This window comes from Piliocolobus tephrosceles, chromosome 5, assembly GCF_002776525.5.
Source record: "Piliocolobus tephrosceles isolate RC106 chromosome 5, ASM277652v3, whole genome shotgun sequence".
Classification (NCBI taxonomy): domain Eukaryota; kingdom Metazoa; phylum Chordata; class Mammalia; order Primates; family Cercopithecidae; genus Piliocolobus; species Piliocolobus tephrosceles.
Genome location: NC_045438.1, coordinates 152,418,872 through 152,426,211, shown reverse-complemented (window position 1 = coordinate 152,426,211; position 7,340 = coordinate 152,418,872). Strand labels below are relative to the sequence as shown.

The following is a 7,340-nucleotide window of genomic DNA, read 5'->3' as shown; positions in this document are numbered from 1 at the left end:
AGTGAGGGCAGGAACAGGGGGTTGATCCCAACATGATGCCAGAGGTTTATTTATGAACCACTTAGACTGTACCTGTTTAATTAAAGACGGATTTTCTCATTTTGGGGGTAGAGCCAGGAGTAGGTATACCTTCTGCTATGCTGCTAAGGTTATGTTCAGAGTGGGCTGGTACTCATGAGGTACGAGTGAAACACAGTAAACTTAAATGCCACCTTCCATTAGATTGCTAGCAACAAATGACTAGAGATTCTGTGTTTCACTGCTCCTGGAGGAGTGCTGAGCATGCGAGAGGTTGGGGCATATCCACAAAACCTGCAGGCAGATCTAGGGGACAAGCTGCACTACCACAGATCTGGGCGGGTACCTCTCAGCAGCAACTCCAGATGGGTTGTCACCTCAGTCAGCCCTGGAGAGACAACTACCATGTTCTCTCTATTTTTGGAGTCACGTGTCATTGAGAATCCCCAAGCACAAGCAATCCTCCAGTTTTTTCAAAATATATAGCTATACACCAAAAACATTCTTCAGGTTTTAATGTATTACTTGCAACTAAATTCAAACTGCTGCCCTAAATTTGAGTTGGATGGGCCAGCGTGATATTTTAGGCTCACCAGCTGGCTCAGGGTAGTCTGCAGACCAAAGGAAGGCAGGCTTGTTACAAAGCAGCGTTATTTGAGAAAAAATACCCCAAAAGTGCTAGGATTCTCACAGAGTTAATATCCAAAGTTTCCAAGAGTTTCAATGGACATTCCAAGATTACTGGGTTTCATGGCAAAACCAAATGAGGGTATACTTTCCCCAGCTTTTCATTCTTGAGTACAACCTAAAAGTGGCATCATACAGCCATGACTTACCCACTTCAGCCTAAGAGGCATAAAATCACTTCCTGATCAAACCTGTATTAATTTAGAAGCTTCTAGATTATTGAATATCAAGCTTGTCCAACTCACAGCCCACAGGCCACATGCTGCTGAGGATGGTTTTGAATGTGGCCAAACACAAATTTGTAAACTTTCTTAAAACATTGTGATATGCTTTTTGCAATTTTTTTTTTTTTTTAGCTCATCAGCTATCGTTAGTGTTGCTGTATTTTATGTGTGGCCCAAGACAATTCGTTGTCCAGTGTGGACCGGGGAAGCAAAAAGCCTGGACACGCCTGCTGTATTAATATCTATCTATATATATATAAATTATATATACATAATATATTATATATATTATATATATATAGTGGGTGCTTAATGCCTGAATCCCTTCTCTGGAGATTGAAGGAAGCAGTAGGATACCCTGGAGAGAATTCTAGGAGTAGCAGATATGGGTTCTTCCACTGGCCCAGAACTTGTTATGTGATCTTAGGCAAATGCCTTAAAATCTCTGGGCCTACTTTCCCAGTCTGCACAGTGAAAAATTACATCTGGGTCTCTTAAGAACTGACTCATCTCTAGAACTCTAGGAATATCTCATCATACTATAGGCCAGAAAAATTGTTTAGCATTCATTTTCAAATCCTATATCTAGAAACATGCTTGAGGTCCCTTTATGTGTTGAGTCAATATTTGCCTAGGAGAACTTCCACAGGAATATTTTAGAGGGATAGTGACTTACGCAGAAATGCAGAACTCTTAAGTGTTTCATCACATTACTGGTGTCTTTCACAAGACTGTTTCTTCTTCTTCCTTTTATTCTTGAACATTAAAATGTTGTTAAAGATTGTGTCAGCCACGAGGCCACAAGTGTGAAGCAGAGTTGAGTTTGTCTGCATGAGAATGGGTTAACGTCACCCCTCTAAAGTGGGTTGTTTTAGTCTCTCCACAATTTACAAATAAATTTTGTATTTTACCTAAGCTAGTAGAAAGTAACCATTTTTAACCAGTAATGGGAGATGAAAGTATGCGCATGTATGTTTATGCACACACGCAAATATATTTGTTTATATATAAAGGCCATGCTAATTATCATCACAAGTTAAAGTACCATATTCCACCTCAATAATGCTTTAAAAATATAAGGCAAAATATATAATATTTATAAAAAAAGTTTTAAAGGGAAAAAGTTCTAAAACCACAAGATATATTCAAATCAAGACTTAAAATACTTTTCTTGAGTCTTTCCTACCTGTCTCATTTCAGACTTCAGTAAATCAGCTTTTTTTTTTTTTTTTTTTTTTTTTGACAGAATTTCACTCTCATTGCCCAGTCTGGAGTGCAATGGCAAGATCTCGGCTCACCGCAACCTCCGCCTCCCGGGTTCAGGCAATTCTCCTGCCTCAGACTCCTGAGTAGTTGGAGAGGCATGCGCCACCAAGCCCGGATAATTTTGCATTCTTTTTAGTAGACACAGGGTTTCTCCATGTTGGTCAGGTTAGTCTCGAACTCCCGATCTCAGGTGATCCACCTGCCTTGGCCTCCCAAAGTGTTAGGATTACAGTCGTGAGCCACCGTGCCCAGCCATAAGCCAGATTATCTTTTACTGGTCCTAAACTTGAAAAATGATTTTTACTCAAGTTTTCTGGGAACTTCTGTCCTGAGAAGTTTCCCTACAGTCTCAATATCATGATGACAGTCTCGTATTGAAGAAGACTGCTCTAAGCAAGTCTAGATTCAGAGAACTAGGAATTCTCCTTCCCCAATTCCACACAACACCAGATGTTTTTCAGGGGTGTGTGTGTGTGTGTGTGTTTGTGTGCATGTTTTCCCTCTCTTGTTTTAGCTTAATCAAACAAAAGCAGCAATGCCAACTATTTACTTACCATTCCAACATACCTAAGTATGGTACGATAAAAATATTCTAACCTGTTGTATCACAGTAGCTCTAATACCAATCTTCAAGTTATATTCAGCATCTGCCACAAGTCACATTTGTTTTTGATATAAGTTGAATTTACTCATGTGCCTATGAAATGGAATCATTTATATTATTTATAGTGTATCATTTACCTGCTGTACAGATATTTTTGCAGCTTTTCGTATGTACCAGCTACTTTTCTGAGCACTGGGTATTCAAAAAGCCAAACTGAAACGAAATATAAATATATGGTGCTAAAGGCGGTCACAAGTCAGTTGTGCAGTAGAGGTAACCCGACTCCCTGAGGCTCACTTTGCAAGTGCTAAAATTGTCGCACAGTTCCCCGTTGTCTGAACCAATCCCAGTCCTTGTGACTAGAGCAGCTGGTCAAATCATATATTCACTGCTAAACAGTATTATAAACGCATCTGTCTTGGGTAAAGATTAGCTTATCATTCTTGTGCCATCAGATATCACCCCTGTGCTTGTTGTCCTGAACAGTGTCCTAATGGAACAGCAAGACTGTACACTTCTCCTCCTGAAAGATGTCATCCGAACAAATAAAGAAGTTGCCTTCAAAGACCTGGATGTGGCCATTCTCTTGGACTCTGTGCCAAGAAGGAAAGGTGTAGAGAGGAAAGATTTACTGAAAATGTAAAAATCTTCAAATGGCAGGGTGCAGCCTTGGAGAAATATGACAAGAAGTTCATTAAAGTTATTGCTATGGGAAACCCAGCCAGTATCAACTGCCTGACTGCCTCCAAATTGGCTCCATCCAGCTTCAAGGAGAGCTTCAGTTGCTTGACTTGTTTGGATCACAACCAAACTCAAGTTCAAATTACTCTTAAACCTGGTGTGACTGCCGACAGTGTAAAGAATGTTACACATCTGGGGAAACCATTCCTTGACTCAGTATCCGTATGTCAACCAAGCCAAGGTGAAGTTGCAAGGAAAAGAAGTTGTTTACGGAGCTCTGAAACATGACAGCTGGCCCCAGGGAGAATCCACGACTGTGCAGCGACATGGTGCTGCTGTCATCAAGGCTTGAAAACCATCCAGGGCCATGTCCACTGCAAGAGCCATCTCCAACCACCTCAGAGACATCTGGCTTGGAACCCCATAGGGAGAGTCTGTGTCCACTGGGGTTATCTCTGATAGTGACTCCTGTGGTATTCCCAGTCATCGTTCTACTCATTCTCTGTTGTATTGAAGAATAAGACCTGGACATTTGTTGAAGCTCTCTCTATTAATTCCTCATGTAAGAAGATGGATCTTACTGCAAAGGGACTGGCAGGGAAGAAAAAGAAACTGCTTTAGAATTGCTTTCTTCTGTCTGACTATAAATCATTTTGATGTTACTAAATGCCCCAAGCAGGAGAATCTAAATGTCGTCTTTGACACTTGTATTAAATAATAATACCGCTATGTGTAAATTACTCGTGAAAAATAACATGTTTTGAAGATTATGTGTTTCTCAGGACAGGCCTGTGAGTGAGTTTATTATCATGCCATTAATCCTGCATTCTAAATAAAAATATATGTTCAAATAAAAAATAATAAAGGCAGTCACAGGTTCCACCCTCTCTGATAGACACTCATTCCATCTAGATTTTGTTTCTTCTCATTTCCTTCAGAAATAGATCCTAAAATGTACAGAGTCCAAGCAATGTGTGAGGTTCTATCCACATCTTCTTACCAGGCCAAGTGACTTTAAAAATATGCAAACAGTGTTTGTGTGTGCATAAGTAAGCTCAAAATTTATCACCATGATTCCAATGTGCAAAAAAATGAGAGATTTTCTTTAATTGACCTTATCTTGGTCTTGTTCTCTAAAACGCTTTATTTTTGTCAACTGAAAAGTAACAAATTCTTTTAACGCACTGTGCAGAGTTAACATGGCAGGCGTGAGATTGCTATCTTTAGAAAGCTCTGCTTGCGAGTTTGGCCCTTGGCTGGTGTGCAGGAATTTGGATTTGGGGAGGGTTCCCACCATTCCCAGAACGGATAAGAAGGACTCACTGTGCCTAAACTGTACAAACAATATGGTTTCTGCCAAACAACCTCTTTCCTTCTGAGGGTCTGGAATTTGGGTATGTGCCAGGCAGCAGTGCCTAGTGACCCGCCCCCAATACGAACCATAGATCCTAAGCCTCTAATGAGCTTCCCCGGTAAACAACACTTCGGACCTGAGGCCACAACTTATTGCTAGAGGAATTAAGTGTGTCCTGTGTGATTCTGGTGGGAAAGGATCCTTGGAAGCTTGTGTCTGACTTTCCTGGACTTTGCCCCATGCGTCTTTTCCCTTTGCTGCTTGTGCCTGGCATTGCCATGGGTATGACTCTATGGGTATGACTCTATGTTGAGTGCTGTGAGTATGACTCTATGTTGAGTCCTGCGAGTCCCCCTAGTAAATCCCTGAACCTGAAGGTGGACTTGGGACCCCTGGACACATATTAATTATTGAGGTGTCCTATGTGCCAAGCACTTTTCTGGGAGCTGAGGATATAGCAGTGAGCAAAACAAAAGTCCCTGCCCCATGGATTTTACATGCCTTGGGGGTGAGAGGGTGGAGGAGAGGAAGGAGACTTGTCTATACAAAATAGACAAGTAAATTGTGTAATGTGCCTGACGATGAGAAGTGATATGGAGGAAAATAAAGCCAGAAAGGAGGTAGGCAGTGTTGGATTTGAGGCCTGTCACTTTAAATAGGGGAGTCATAGAAGGCTTTGTGTTAAGATCAGTAGGAGAAGGGGTAGGAATATCTGGGGAGAAGGCTTTCTAAGCAAAGCGAACAGCTGGTGCTACAGGCCCTGAGCTGCAAGCATGTTCAGTTCGGGGACAGCAAGGAGGCCAGTGTGGCTGCAGGGCAGGGAGCCACAGGCCAGAGGGCTAGAATATGAGACCCAAGAGTGCAGAGGGCTGGATCAGGTGGGCCATTGCCAGCTTTCTGGCTTTTATTCTGAGTGAGGCAGGAAGTCATCAGAGGGCTGTGAGCAGAGAAGCGACATTAAAAGATTTGTTTTTAAAAGTATCACTGTGGCTATTGATGGAGAATACATTATAGGGTGGCAAAAGCAGAAGTAGGAAGGACAGTCAGGAGATTATTGTAATAACCTGGGATTCATGGGTGAATTAGATATGTGATGGGGGAAAAAGAGGGGTGTCAATAATGATTCCAGGGCTTTGACCCTGAGAACTTGATGAAGTTGCCGTTTACTTTGGGGAAACTGAGGAAGCAGCAGTTTTGAAGGGGAAGAAGAAGATAGAAATTGGATTTTTTTTTTTTTTTTAAGAGATGGAGTCTCATGCTGTCACCCTGCTGAAGTGTTGTGGCACAATCTTGGTTTGTTGCAGACTCGAACTCTTGGACTCAAGCAATCCTCCCACTTGAGCCTCCCAAGTGTCTGGGACTACAGGCATGCACCACCACACCTGGCTAATTTTTGTATTTTTTTGTAGAGATGAGGTCTCCTTATGTTGCCCAGGCTGGTCTCGAACTACTGGACTCAAGCAATATACCCACTTCGGCCTTCCAAAGTGCTGGGATTATAGGTGTGAGCTACTGCTCCCAGCATGGAAATTTGGATTTTAGATGTGTTAAATTTGAGATGCTTAACAGTCTAGTAAAACCATACAGTTGATATTTCTATTTTGTAGATGAGGAAACTGAGGCACAGAGAGGTTAAATGATTTGCTCAGGGCCACACATCTGAGAAAGTTTCATATCCTCAGTCTGGTTCCAGCATGTATTCTCTCAACCCCTCCACTATACTGGACTTGCAATCTTCTAAGCTAAAATGACTTCCCATGATGCAATAATAGATAAACATTAATAACAAATACGTAAATATTATTCAAATAAGATTAATACAATATAATAAATAACAAATATTTATTTGTAAATATTATTATTATTATTTTAAGACAGAGTTTCACTCCTTGTTGCCCAGGCTGGAGTGCAATGGCACGATCTCGGCTCACAGCAACCTCCGCCTCCTGGGTTGAGGTGATTCTCCTGCCTCAGCCTGCCACGTAGCTGGGATTACAGGCATGCGCCACCACGCCCAGCTAATATTTGTATTTTTAGTAGAGACGGGGTTTCTCCATGTTGGTCAGGCTGGTCTCAAACTCCCGACCTCAGGTGATCTGCCTGCCTTGGCCTCCCTAAGTGCTGGGATTACAGGTGTGAGCCACCATGCCCAGCCTGTAAATATTATTTATTTGCAGTTTGTTAGCATACGGATGGCTACTAAGTAGTCGATAAAATCCAGTTTTCCCCAGGAAGCTGTCTATTGGGAACAGAAGTTTCAAGACCGTGCATTGCCATTTGATATTGTTGTTCTGCCTATAATTAATGAACAATAACCTAATAATACAATAAAGAGAACAGAGGAAAGAAAAAAGGGAAAAAATATTGCTTAAAACCCTAGGAAGACTCCCACACTATAAGAGTACATATGCACAAGCTTAGTCTTTGCAGTGTTTTCTGTAATTGCAAAGTATGGGAAATGCCCTAAATGCCTGAACAGAAAAGCGGTCAAACTACAGTATGTCCA

General features: G+C 41.6%; 1 pseudogene; it reads left to right on the top strand.

The window, feature by feature from the left end:
• Positions 1–1,875: 1,875 nt before the first annotated feature.
• Positions 1,876–4,121, top strand: LOC111541156 (annotated as a pseudogene).
• The last annotated feature ends 3,219 nt before the right edge of the window (positions 4,122–7,340 follow it).